Source organism: Colias croceus, chromosome 11 (genome assembly GCF_905220415.1).
Source record: "Colias croceus chromosome 11, ilColCroc2.1".
In the NCBI taxonomy this organism is placed as follows: Eukaryota; Metazoa; Arthropoda; class Insecta; order Lepidoptera; family Pieridae; genus Colias; species Colias croceus.
The window spans coordinates 5,159,274-5,174,876 of NC_059547.1; the positions used below are offsets into that span (position 1 = coordinate 5,159,274).

The 15,603-nt window shown below is 31.1% G+C and overlaps 1 protein-coding gene across 4 annotated transcripts in view; it reads left to right on the forward strand.

The window, feature by feature from the left end:
• The window catches only part of LOC123695286, a 117,283-nt gene that overhangs the window by 35,829 nt on the left and 65,851 nt on the right, over window positions 1-15,603 (forward strand). The window lies entirely within an intron of this gene.

Below are 15,603 nucleotides of genomic sequence, written 5' to 3' on the forward strand. Positions count from 1 at the left end.
ATACTTATTACCATGTGCGTGGGATTTTCTTATGCGAATGCGAGCCGTCTTAATTAAACGAAAACCCTTTTTTTAAGCTCGCCGAGAACGTTTTGTCTCAGCTTTGCATACGGTTAAGACCTAATTAAAAATTAATGAAGTTCTTTATGTTTTTACACTAAACAAGTAGATGTATAAGTTATAGGTTGTATGTATTAACTTTCATCCGTTCTTGCACCTTTATGAAATTTTAATATACAAGTAATTTTTGTAAACGTACTTGTAATACTAATAAAGTTTTCAGCTTTTAACCACTTTTGAATTTAAGAATTCTTGTAGATTGCAATATGATCTGAATTGATCTTGATACGTCTAGAACAAACAACAACATATTTAGTAACCTAGCATAACATATTAAAATTAAAATGTTGAGTAAAAAGTGTGTGTAGTACACATTATAATATGTGCTGTGTACAGTTTTACTCTATATTTTGCAACTGAAATTAAATAAACCCTCTGCAAGCTTTATTCTCTATATTATAAAAGAAGTGATATGACATAAGTGATAGATTTCAAATTAAACAAGAATCATAGAAGCATAGATATACTTAAAATTTAAATTACAAGATGCAAAACATGTTTGAATGCGAGTCATAAATCTCGGATTCGTAATTTAATACTACAGGTAAGGTATTGCAAGATCGTGCGTTCTAGACATTTTTCATAACCGGAACGTCTGAACCTCTCATATAAAGTAGAATCAAGTATATTATTTTGTATGCAAGCTAATTTGCCGTTTGTTCCTTATATTATGTGAATGTGAGTAGTGCTTTTGAACAGTAGGTATGGTATAATTGAGCTCTTGTTAATATTATAATGTTTAAAAGAAGAGTCTGATCTTCTATTGTGATTCTTGTTAAGATGAGATTAATCCTTGCAATTTGAATAAGTCACGTTACTTGGCTACGCTTGCAAGGGAATATTTTAGGTTTACTTTGCACCGTGCCACATCTTAAAGTCTGTTTATTAATATCTGCTTCGCGTCAAAATAATTATTTTATTGATAATGCAAATGCTTTAGCCAGGAACCGATGAGACCTTAAGCAAATATGTTAACTCTACATTTATAAACGGAGACTGAACTGACTGGATCGCCATAATTTCAAATATTAATTGCTTTCAAATTTTATCATATTTATTCTGTGTTAAAGTTCAAATTGGCTTGGCACCTTATACAGCCTTCAGAGGGGACATCGCTGCCTCTAGATAAATCAATGTAAACAACACTAATTAGATGCATTCAGAATGCATTCGTAGCTCTTGTTACCCTCGTAATAGAATTTAAATTGTTGTTTAATTTTAAAGATGCAATACCATTGGGGCAACAAGCTATTAGCGGTTCGTTGAAGCATATGTCAAGGGCGTCCAGCCAACTGCATTCAGCTTCTCGACTCTATAAATACTTTTATATACTCCATTCAACTATAAATGTTTAAATTTATATTTTGTATCATTTCTATAGATCAAAATACCTACTTCAGGCAGTAGGCTGTATAGAATTTGGGTTATGAAAAACGGTTAACAAATTGAATTTAAGTCGTTTTAATTAACATTTTGCAAGTTGCAACAAATTAGGGAATGTATATCTTTTCCATTTTATTTTATGTTGGTATTTTAGGTCAAATTAAATTTTATAACGAAAAGCCAATTGCTAAATGTATAATTCATGTATATAATAGTGAAAGAGTTTTAAAATGCCATTATTATGATAGTTTTATATGGAAACGTATCGTGCAGTATTTATAAATTCTAGTCTCTAGTGTCCTACATATGAAAGGTTCTATACATAAAATTGAGTCACATGGCGTTAGACAACAGCAACCTTCAGATATATTGCTTTAATACATGGGGTACGCAAAGCTGCGTTCCAAATTTAGAAGGTTTTCTTGCGCATAACGAACATGAGCCTAAGAAAACAATTCCAATGCGAAATCCCTTGAAAGTCTCCGCCTTTTAGTGGCTTATCTTTATCCGTAGGGTCTATATTACGTGATACGACACCGACTCGTTTTTCTTTGATAACGTTACGAAGATTGTTTACATTCAATGTATACGCAATTAGTTTTGAATTACTTCTAATGCCAATCAGTAAGTGGTTGGAAGTATTGATTACGTTGAACAGAATAAAGAGATAATTATGAGGTATAAAATGAATCAATATCCGTGTGTATGATTCAGATAAGTAGGTACCTATTTCCTGTATATGGATGATTTGTTTTTTGATTTTGATTAAAGACAATCTTTAATTAAATTGTGAATCATAGGTCATCGAAACTTGAGTGCTAAATTTAATTAATTATTATAAATAACAGTATTAGCAGTTTTAGCCGAGCGGAAACGTCATGTTTTGGTAGTGTATAATATTTTTAAATATGCATAAATTACAATAAATATGTACCTAGTAAACAATTTTAGTCAGATTTTCTGTATCGTCTTCTAAAGTGTCATTCTATTATGGTCTCGTCTCAAGTTTAACATTATAGTGCCTAATACAGAGCATAGCAGTCATTATATTCCCAATTACCAGTGCTTCTAATAGCTTTGTAATCAGAACAGTACCTACACACATCATAGGTTCTAAATGGGTTCTAAATAGTAACCTAACGTCAATCTATCTAATATTCAAACGCATTTCATGCTTACTATTACAGTGAAATACCATTGGAGTCACTGCTTGATACAAGCTTGATACATTTCAATAATAGAAATTGCAAAATTTTCAAGGTTATAGTTGAGGCAATCCTAAACAATTGAATATTAAATTCGACTACGTTAATCACGTTTTTTGTACCGTGACAATATTTACCAATCGTAACTCTCACGTTGTTCGTAGTTTATAAAAAATACGTGATATTCTTCCGCCTACCCTTCTTTCGAGAACCGTTTGGATTAGTCGCTTAGAGATTTATTACCCCATTGTTTCGAAACCTAACTTTGTGCTTACGTGCTTTGCGTAAGTGTCATTGAAGATTTGAATGTCGTAGCGACTGTGATAAATGAAAATAATAAATTAAAGAAAAGAAGTAATTGGGTGTATGTGTGTGAACTACCAAACATATAGAATTGGTAAACCAAAATGAATAAATGACGATAAATAGATAATTAAGTTAGGTCTACTAACCCTATGAACTATAATAAATAAATACTTTTGTATATACATACCAAAACATACTACCATCTGAACTGTAATAACAAAAGCAATTGTACACAGAATACGAAATGCCGCATTGTGAATAAAACAGTATTGTATATCTACATTCTACACACAGGATGCAACCGATGAGAATAATTCGAATACCATTTAAACGTTTCCCCAGAGGCTAGATAAAATGTAGACTTTTTGGAATCTCCATTACTCGATAAACAAACCATGCTATAAAGAGATACGCGAGGGAACCATCTCTCGTTTGAGGAAAACACTCAAAGAAAACTGTATCTGTGTTTTGTTCGACTTGCATGAGCATCGGGAGTCGGGACGAACGTGGCCCGCGTAATGAGAATAAATCTGTGATTGATGACGCCGTAACGAAACAATTTACGTCCGATTTAAGCAGCTGTAATAAAGGCAAGGTCTGCACTCTATGCAATTTATGCCTCCACATTCGAAAATTAATTCCTCGGTTTATATGACTTAATTAATGGCCCAATTTTACGTGACAAGGCACGTTGAATATGGGAATTTGCTTCTCTTAGAACGTAACTCTAAAGAAAATTTTCTTGAAGACTGAAATGCTAGTAATTAAAGCTCTATGACACGTTTTATAATATTGGTTTTTAGTAAATGTTATGCGTATATCTACAGAAGGTTGTATCTTTGATACATTGTCTATACATATGAAATGAGAGAATCTTATAGAACGTAGTTTATTTAATACTCTGAGGCGGTGCCATGCTGCAAAACAACGTAGTAAAACTCATTATTATTTTTGTTGTCTTGGCAAGTTGTTTGTACAATTCAACTATTCCTTACTGACTGTATCGCAATGTTTTCTATTTAAATAAATATTTCCTCTCATATTAAATTGAAATACAAGCGTTTAGAACAAAATTGTTTTCTATGTTGCTTGTTTAAACAAATAAAGTACTCCTCTTAAATATTGAGATTGTGGTACAATTTATAGACGTAATCCACTGATATTAATGGAATGACAATAAATATGCTTCTGTTCCCGTGGTGTTTGAAACTTTGCCAAATATGATTCGAGGCAGCTCATAAATGAATGCCAATCGGTGATTTTTCTGGCTTTATTGATTAATTTTATAGCGGGAAATTCGTTAATCTCGAGGGCTTTACAGAATTTTTATTTAATGGTGTCCGTTAATTTGAGATATTTTTATCTTTTATTACAAAAACAAGTATTTTTTTTACATTTTAAAAATCTCAGAGTCCATATTAGGTTGTTTATAAATATTGGACTTCACCCTCTACTCTAACCGTGATCTCAGACAAATTGCCTGCCTACAGGCAATAACAACGAGTGACTTAACAAAAGTCGATTATACATTCCGGTAGCATTTCGTCATATATAATAATAGTGGTAAATGGTAATACATCCGTCTTAATCAAGTTAAAATAAAAACACAGTTGCGTGTCCATGGTCATTACGTTTAACGGGTATTACAGTTATTTGCAGGCACCTGCTCGTTTAGGTGTTTTGTCGATAATATCAGACAAATGTAATGGACCCGTTGCTATACATTAAAGAGGAATTGCTCTATAAATTGACCTATAACATCACTGTCATCTTTATTGTTTGCTTTATGGTACACTTCAATTTGAAAGCATTGGCTCAATAATAGTCATTTATGCGACTATTGAAGTTGTGAGTAATAGTTGAAAAATTTCTAAATGATTTAGAATTTTCGTGTTATTTATATTCCTTACCTGTTATATAATTATTACTTATGTGGTTTTAGGTTACTATAATACCAATCATATAAAATATATAATTATCCAATTATAATAATATAGTACGTATGTTCAAGTTTAGTTCTAAGTGTTCGAAAAGTAATTAAAATCAAACAGGGGAGGATCGAAATTATTTGTCTGGAAACAACACAATAGACTTCTCTGTTTAGTGTTATTAAAGTATTGGTACATTAATTATATTGTTAATCAAATATACTATTCCCTATACATTTAAGAACATTGTTTAGTGTAATTGATAAAATGTACGCCATATAAATTACATCGATTTTACGAGTTGTATCTAAAAAAAATCACGTTCAAATTGTTACTTATTTATACAATTTAAATTTCTAATCCTGAATAATTGCGGTCAAAGCCAGCTAATTGGTTAAGGGAACTTTGTTTATTCATGTCTTACTAACTCCATTTGCCTGAGGCTTGGCTAAGATAGTCTTGCAACATGCTCGGGATCTCGACACAACATTGCTTTTACAAAGAGCTAAAACATTTTCTAACAGTGTACCTACTTGAAGGTATAACGTCTTTTGTTACTTACCTTTAAAACAACATTTTCTGAGCTTGGCTAACAACGTTTTTTGTCCTGTTATTTTAAAATTAAGTGTTAAAAGCTCATTTCATTGATGCAACAGAGACAGCAATTATAATAATTGTATTTTAAAGGTTTATTTTCATCTTTTACATTTTATTTGTAGAGCAAATTCTCATATATTACAATAACTAAGTTTGCTGTTAACTTATTGTTGACAGCAAACCGTTGCAGCAAACGGACACTATTTATAATGCTAGCTGACCTTACAGACGTCAACTTCAAGCTCAACTTTAATTGTACCATTAATTTTATTTACAGGTTTTATTTTTTTTATAAATGATTAACTATATTTAACCTTACATCAATACCCATTCTAATCTATCCACCAAGATTTGCATGTGATTGATTACTACAAATTGAATATATTTATGAGTCTATGAGATTTCATAGTTACAATTATTTTTGTTCGGAAATAATTTTGTCCGTGCTTATAGAGTAGTTCCAACTATGTATCTTGTAAGCTCTTCTTAAACTATACTTGTATAATAATATTTTTCTCAACTCATATCTGCACTCCCCATACACTCGCTAGTCATCAATAAAGTTGGAAGCGAAGAAATTGACTTCTGGACAATTCAATTAAGAACGTTAAGTACGAGTTGGCAAACGCGCGAAGCAGACAAGTTTGTGGAAGTTTATCAAAGAGATTGTAGCGAGTTAGCCTTCGAGCCAATGTGAGGTGCCGGCGTGTATGGCTACTCGATTAGTTTAGCGCTATTCGGGCTATGTTAATAAAAATAGACTTGCAGTCGGCGCCTTGTAGTCTTGTACACATTTTAATCACGAAAAGTTTCTTGGTTTTAATGATTAGTTTCGTATGCTTAAAAAATAAATCGCAGTCATTTAGTTATACATTTGAATTGGTATCTCACTTATTTGACGTCATCTTATTCTCACAATAATTGTATTTCAATCCGAATATTGAAACAGTTCTAACCTAACATCCAATTTAACCTGCATCTGCAATCTTGCAAGCTTGTGTCGTACAAAAATAAAAAATATATCCCTAAAAAATAAACCTTCCTCAGTTTGAGCGCAACAAGTGAAAAGATAACCGTTTGAAGTAGAAAGTTAGATTGAAAACTATCAATGTTAGATTGGTTAGCAGTAATTGATAGTGGTTTAAATTCCGATACGTCCACAGATTTGAAATTCTCAGAGTAAAATTAAATTATCGAGGATTCGAGAGGCGCCTCGACTGAGGGATTTGGCAAATTCAATTATTAGCTTGTTAAATGCGATAAAGTTATTGAAGTCACATAACTGCTTGTTTTTTTGGAAACACGAGGATCTATTTTAGAAATTAAAGGACGGTTATAGTAAAGGATGTTTATAGCTGTTGGCTCTAGTTACGAAGAAGGCCAACCAACTAAATATAGTTGGTTATGTCTAGAAATAATTGATATGTTCATTCTTAATTAAGCCTGACATGGAATAAATTAATAAGAGACGAAAATAATGTGTATTGTCTTTAGTCATCCTTACCTTGTTTTAGCTTATTTTGTAGGCTCGAACTTAGACATATTTTTTTATTTATAACGCTGTGCACCGCGGCTTCGCTTTAAGAATTTACCATAATATATTGTATCAAATCATTGAATGAAATTTAAAATAAGCATCACTGTAATGTAGAGTCACGATCTTCTCAGCAATATATTATATTTACAAAAATGCTTATTCATTCCGAGCTAACACTAATTGAATGGAGCGATAGAAAATAATTGCATAATATGCATATCGATTGTGAGAAAAAAAAACTATTTTAATAAATGATTTGATCCATACAAAATTCATACCTATTACTCCATGATAAGTAATTAATGTTACTATATTATATGAATCAATTGAAACTAGCAAGAGATATTTTGAATTAAACAGAGTAGAAATTATCCCAACATACAACTAGTGATTGGGTCTTAGGCTGTTAAATGTGAATTATGATAACATTGTCATAATATATTTAGGTACCTCATAAATTATTCATTGTATGTGAGAACGAATATTATTTGTGTTCTCACATCAATAGTTACAAGTAACAACCAATAATATTAATGAAATTCTTTAGTAAATTACATCGTTTGTTGAACGTTTGCTGTTTCGTAAATAAATAAATATTTCAGGTCATTTTTCGCACACGGCACGATCTTAACACGATAATTAACACCCAGACACAGAGCAAACATAGATGTTCATCACACAACATTTGCCCTGGGTGAGAATCGAACCTACGACCTCTGGCTTGGAAGGCAGGGTCCAACCAACAAAGTCACATCGGGTAGTAGATTAATATACATTTTATATTTTGAAAAACTGTTACAAAACACTAAATAAAGCGTTGACTTTTTCAATGAACAATTTCTTGAAAAATGCATAATTGCTTCTTAAAACTTAACCATTTACGACAATTTAAAAGGTTCTTAAGCTTACAGAACCTGTAGCGTAAGTTTAAAAATTCTTAAAGCTCGCCATCAATGCAACCAACTAAGAAATAGAAAAGAGGTGAAAAACTCCACAAAACTTTGTTTGCAGTTGGCAAGAACTTTTGTTCTTAAGTACCCACAGTGGATTTATCGTAGAAAAATGTATATTTTATAGCTAATAATTCTTTATTTCATAATGATTACATTTTAAGCAAAATAAATATATTTGCTATACAACTAACTATTTACTTTATTACACATCCATTGTCCACACCTCATAATTTATAGTTCAATAGACATATCTAAACGTCCAAATAAATACTTACAGTTGAAACGGCTACCGCGTAATTAAATGTGAACACAACATTTGTACACGTGATTTCCAAACTGAATGCTTCTCATAAATTAAATCCTCGAATGTTGATAGCATTCATCATTACGGACAATCAAATTATGTATTAAAGCTTTGTCGATAATACTGGGCTGATAATGAAAGCGTGCTTACAACACTTGCCGTTCCGATCAATGCTACGATGTTATATATTACTACGTGACTCGATTGAACAATGATCGTATTTATTTACAGACACAACAAATATTACACGCCTTTTCATACACTACTTATTGCTAAGATTGCTTGTATTGATGATATTGTGTTACAATAAAATATGATGTTTACGAATTATTTACACAATAAATGGCAGAATAAATAATGATATTAAAAAAATATATCAAATGCGAAATACAAATATAATAATACAAAATATACAAAATATAATCCATAATACAAAATATAATCACGATACATATATAAGAGATGGGCAGACAAAAATATTTTCATAGAAATCATATTTTTGTTTCAAATTTTACTTTTTATCTTTACTTCATTAAACTGAAAGTGGCTTCAGATAAATATCTACTCATGAATAAAACGCAAGCGAGACAAATAAAAACGTAAGTAGATGTAATTCGAAAATGATAAGGCCACCAAAATATATTATGGCACTAAATATAATTAAATCGCGGCTTTGTCACTGATTTATAATTGAGTAAAGTTCTTGGACCGTCGTGTCGAGAGAGGGAAAAATAATTTCGAGATTAAATTTCTCCGCGGCTTACGTACTAAATTTGGAGTAAGCCTGAAATTACTAAGGCGTTTGCGGGAATCCTCCATTTTCTTGCGGAGCTGCGGAGTCCTATCCTATCTCGTAGACGATAACAATATCGGAATGACGCACTTAGTTAATTGAAATTTGGGCCGTAATTATAATCATCATAATTTGATGGTCGTTGCGCTCAAATGTGCCTAATGTCTACAGAGCCAATTGTAATAATAGCAAACCTAACTCGAATTCCATTATGCTAAATATTTCCTCTTGATTGTAACGGAATTGCTTAAAAGTATTATGACAATTTTATGTTCTCAATCATTGTATTTTACATTTTTATTAAGCTTATAATATAGGTTCTAAATATAAAGTTTGTTTTTCTACCTCCTCCTTCCTGATTCATATCCTTATCATCGGGGTAACGTAAAGGAGAGCCATTTCTGCATTATATATCACGAAAGATAAAGCAGAAATTTCATTTGTTTCATTTAAATACAGATACAGATAGGCTTATAATTATAATTGAAATTTGAAACTGAAGGATAACAAGATTAGCTGTCAACCGAATACTTTACTTAAAATTATCTTGTAAAATAAATAATTATGGGCATATTTTTTTAACGAGAAATAAAATTACTGGCTTTATTGATTTTAAATATAAACCATAGTTCATTACCGTTCGATTGACTGAACTTCATCCCAATCAAAATTCATTCAAACGCCTTTAATTCGTTTTGGAGGGAAATGACAGAGGCTGTCAGCGGCATGAATATTGTAGAGAAATAAAAACGCAACGATCTCTGTGAAATTTTTGTATTCAAAATAACAACATCAAGTTATGTAAAATACCTTATCTGTTATAATTCAGATGACACTTTTCATAACTAATTTGAATTAAATTAATTAATAACCATACTTAATTCGTTTTCACGTTGAATACTTATTATTGAAGTGAAACTTCTTTATCAGGGTTGGAAAAAAATTTAGTGTAACATTTTTTCGTTACGCGTCATCTTTTTCTTATCCCTACCACGCGTGATTCGACGTATTTCTGTAAAGTTGCATATAGTAAATTATTTTTTGAAAAATAAGGTTATAAAGAAGTTTCACTTCTTACATGTGTACACTAGTAACTGTACACGCACACATTTTTTATTTTTTAATGGACGCATGTAATTTTTCCGATGATTTCAACGCCAGTATTCTTCATTTACACATTCCGCTGTATTCTGAGACATTCCGATATCATAACATTATGAATATTCTTATGAACATTCTTGCTTAGCAACCAATCAGTATATAATTAAAGCTACATATTATACATAGATCGCAAGGGTTGTTAAAAACGTCGTGCATAATGGAGGACGTGAAGGGGCTTTAATTAAAAGTCAACGTTGGTCCTTGATGTACAACAATAAAACCAATTCACTTTGAAGTTTAACATACCGAACTTTGTTGTTTAATTTCCCTTACAGAGATTCATATACATTTATCCTTATATAGGCATAATCATGCATAATGATGTTAATGAGTGCTTTTCTAATAATTAACATTTAAACTGATGTATTTAAAAGCAAGAAAATGGAACTGATATAGGGAATTCAGAGACGCGATGTCTGTTCTGTAGTAACAAAATATATATGTAGTAACAAAACATTCTCGAGCACATCAGTGTAATCTGGCCATATTTCACAGCGACTAAACCTCCCGATGAAACAGGGCATTTCTTGGACATATCGCTTTGATTTATGGACTGGTTAAGTACCCTTTAAAACTATGGCGGAACAGAGTCAATATCCTTTATAGGAAATTCGATAACTATTATATTTCACCCATATAACTTTAACACATCGCGACAGGTAAGGTTTTCAAACTTTAATAATATTTTGAGACTTTAAATACAAGTTTCTTCGAGCGTCTATAATAGAGTGCGCGTGTTTACAAACAGGAGTACGACTTCGGCAAAGCAAATTAACATATAGACGGTTTAATTTCGTTTGAAATTTAACCTGATTAAAATCAAAATGAGCGTGAAGTTCCTTGAAAAGTTTCATTTAGTCGAACACAGCTGACACATACGAATTTGCGGGAGTAATACCAAACTGAATACGTTACTGGCGGGACGCAATTTGTTCCAACCCTACAATTTATGTCTACAGCCCATTTTATGCAAAGGAGTGACAAAAATAACAAAAAGTTATGTGTCACTTAATGAATATTCATGGATGACTGATTTATTTTGAGTGCCAATTTGTCCAACATTAAGCCGCTTTTAGTGGAAAGATTAAATGCTTTGTTAAATAGGATAATTCTATTTTTTCAGGCTTAAAAGGTTCGATTCACTTTTTATATGAGTAAACATTTTTTCAACAATCGTTAGAAACGTATTCCTTTTAAGTCCTCGGATAGATGAGAGCTTAGATAATTAATTACCGCAACCAAGTATGAAGCCTAGAACTTTGAAACTAACAGGCGATGTAATTACCTCCTGGAGTCGTAATTGAAGCTAAAAGAAGCGCCTTGGAAAATCTAAGAATCAGTTAAATGAGACTTAAACAGAGAAGTGGCGTTTCCTTTTTCTGCCAATAATACTTTTATCTTTTAAGACTTTATTCTAAACCACGATTTGAAACAGCTTCTATTTTCTAAAGGTTTCCTAAAATGCTTGATAGAACTACATTATTCTCAACGAAAATATATCTCAATTCCTTCAGCTTCACTTCTATAAATTGAAATAAACACTTAAATGGTTCCATTATAAAACAGTTCCCTTGCATTGGATGCGAGATTCCAGTGACATACATTTTCTAACGTGAAGTATTTAAGGTCTTATTCGTTAAACTAATTTAGACTTTGAACGCAACATTTTAAAGCGTAATCTGTGTTTTAGTCACACTAAGATAAACAGTGGGAGTATCATAAATAACAGTAAACGATTAACAAACGTAGCTGGTGGGGTGGACCGTAATATATTCACTAGCTGATCCCAATTTGTCCGACCTAACGCAATATTGGTAGCTTCCCTCGCTTGCATAAATATGTACTCCAATAATATTTTAAGTGTTTTTGGGATAGTTCTAAAAACATGCTCGATATTTTGATACACTTAAAAGTAAAAATTGGAACAAACTTTATGGTTTTATAAACAGTATTGGAGCTGTTTATTTTTTATTTTATGTAAATATCCAATTAAATTTCAGTTAAAATTTTATCAAAGAATTTGCAAATACATATAAAGAGTAAGTGTTATTTACAAATAACACTAACTCATATATAATAGGGAGGTCACGAATTACTAATTAGTTTTACTAAATTATATGAAGATAGAGCTTTTATCAATAATGTTGGAACATTTTAATGAACATTGGCTAAATATTCTTCACATTAAACTGAAATAAAATCTACATTTTTATGAGAGTGGTGTGTAGAGAATTTGAATAAGTTGTGCGAAATAAGGGCGTTCTCGCTTGCTCGAGTTTGATAATATTAAAGTTGACATGAGACTGAAATGTAAATCTGAAGTTCCAGCGATAAAATTTTTATTAAAATATAGGTAGTACATTTTTCTATGTAACGTGCGCACAGGCTCTAAATTTTAACGCGAAATATTAACCTAAATGAGCACCGAGCAGTCTCTTAGAAAAAACATTAGTGTAATTTTTTCACCGCAGAATAAAGTCGAGGAAGCCTCATCATTAGATACTTTTGACGAGCATAGTTTTGAAATTATAGTTTTAATTAAAACGATGATTTTACAAAATAGTATTAAAACGGGCCCGTAAAAAAAATTTGTAAATAAAAGCACCCCATTATAGTCAATTTTTCTCCTGCAAAGAAATTCGAGTTGCATTCCAGAGTATCGATTAGAATAGAGAAAAGAGTTTCAATATTTCAAAAGGTTCTAATGCGAGCTTTTCCCATTGAAACAGTCTCACTGTGAACAAAGGAGGCATATTTTATATTCACCGTGCATTTGAAATAAGTCGACGACTGCGAAAGTGTGGTCATTCTAGCGTACTTCAGTTGGTTTAATTGTTTTCCTATTCGTACCGTTCCCTGTCTCTTCGGAGTACGTACATAATTAAATTACGCCAATTTAAATTATTTCATTTAAATTTCTGTTCCACTGGACAAAGGTTACCTTAATATTGGACGAGGAAGAACGTTTCAAGTATTTAATTTGAGAACCGTAATAAGATTTTACCCTAATATATTTTTGTAGTTAGATCGTTTAATTATTCCTCGCTTTTGATTAAGCGGAGCTTCAAACAAATAACAAGGTTTGTGTCCAATGCAATTGATTATTACTTAGAATCATTGTGTAAGCCCGAGTTGCTTGTGGGCTAATTGTTTTAAACACTGCTTCAAACACTGTTACCGCAATTAATTAGTTCCTAGCTTCACTAACCGTCTTCACGCGTAAATTTTGCAGAACTGTTGTTTCGATTAACAAACACCGCTTTATTTTAGCACAAAGCTAATGTAGTAATTGAGTTGTGATTTAATGTGTAATCTAACTTGTGAGCATAATATAGAGTGTATGTAGTTAGTATATTGTACACACATTTCATACATATATTTCGTTTATATCATAGACTAAAAATAATTTTTGTTAAAAAGTCATCTAATCTTTTACTCTTCTTATTAAATTCAAATATGAGTAAAAATTACAATAACATTCAAGCAGAATTGTGCGATGGAACGTTCTCTATATTGGCAGCAAAAGCCCGATGATCGAAAAGACTCGTTCGACAGGCACTCGTTAGGATCCACCTGGGATCCACGCATTACCCGCAAAATGAAAATCATTCGCCACAATGAGATGGTCGCTTTTAGTGGAATTAAAGCGATCTGCTGCACTGTCCACGTGCATCCAACAAATGGATTACGTAGCAGTTTAGATTTCATGAGTGAATACTTTTTAGAATTGCCGCTGATGTTCCGGACTTTTGACGGGTATTACAATTTATTGTGGTATAAGCTGCGTATTGTATCCATTAAATATATGTATTGATTGCGTTGCGTTATCGCGTTTATTTTTAACCTCAAATGTATTCGATTGTACAATTATAATTATTATACAATTATATCACTTAAAATATGAGGCGTATGATCAAATACTGTCTATTCTTTAAAAAAATTATCATTTAAAAAGCATTGCTGTAGAACTAAAAATCGAATTCATTTTACCCTCAGTTTAAATAATTTAACTTTTAACAAATACTGTGTAGGCAAGATTATTAAATAGAGAAATTGTAATGAATTAGAGATTACTGTTTCATACCACAGTAAAATAACATTAAATCTTCATTATCTCACCTCCATGGGCACGAGGCACGGAAATAATAACAGCTTTTTACGTGTAATGTTACAGTTTAAACTTTATTAAACATCAGGGAAATGTATTAGTGCTACTTTGTTTTTACACTTATATGGTATCTATATACATGATTTACATTATTTGTTTATATAAACGTGACTATGTTGTGCGAGATGTTTTCTAAATTACGTTGATTTATAATGGCCTAATCATGAAATTAAAATGTTAACTGTGTCTCTCTATTAATCAATTTATTTGATTATATCGCATCAGAAACGCTTGCTTTTGTAAAAATTCATACTTATTGTTGTTTTTGTTCAGCTTGCTATTAAAACGTGTTTTTTAGTTTTATAAACTAGAACTATTTCCATTTAATATCTTTAATAGAATGCCAACAGTCTTTAGAATGAAAAATGTCGATCTATAATTTTCAATCGTGAAAAATACGGAAAATTAAAAAATGAAACGCAAGCAAAGAACATTTTAAACAAGAAAGGAAAAGACGTTTAAAAATGAATTCTTTCACTTTTGCTTATGTTTAGTATTGAAGTGATTTTATAGTTAGATTACTAAGTACTTATTTTAATGGAGTACATAAATAAATAAAACAGACAAAGCTATTATTTATAAGTAAAAAAATGTTATGTACATTTAAATACTGTACAGTGTACGAGCAATACATAGTGTTTACCTGTTTTATTTTAAATTACATCGTTTGGCTTTAGTATTAAAATGAATCGTAATTAAAAATTGTACTGCAACATTATAGGAGAATTATTCGTGCGGACGATAAAACCAGCATCAATGTGAAGTTTAAAATTTTATCCTATTATACTGCAAATACGATTTCGGATAAACGATGATTTCCTCGTTTCGCTAAAGCCATGTTATGATCAAATTTCAATATAAAAATTGTATTTTTGCACGGTATTTCAAATAAATGTTTCATTTATTCAAACGAATAAATTTCTATTATTGCAGAGATGATATTAATTGTTTTATTATAGATATTTTATTTTAATTTTACATTTAAAAAAATGGGCTGCATTACTTTTGATTAATACACTTAATAATCGCAGTAATCGTCAAAAATCAATCAAATAAATAATTAAAATATTAAAATATCACATCATATACAATATTTTCACCATGAATACAGCCTTACTGGTACGGGAGCTAGCAACGTTTTAAAAAAA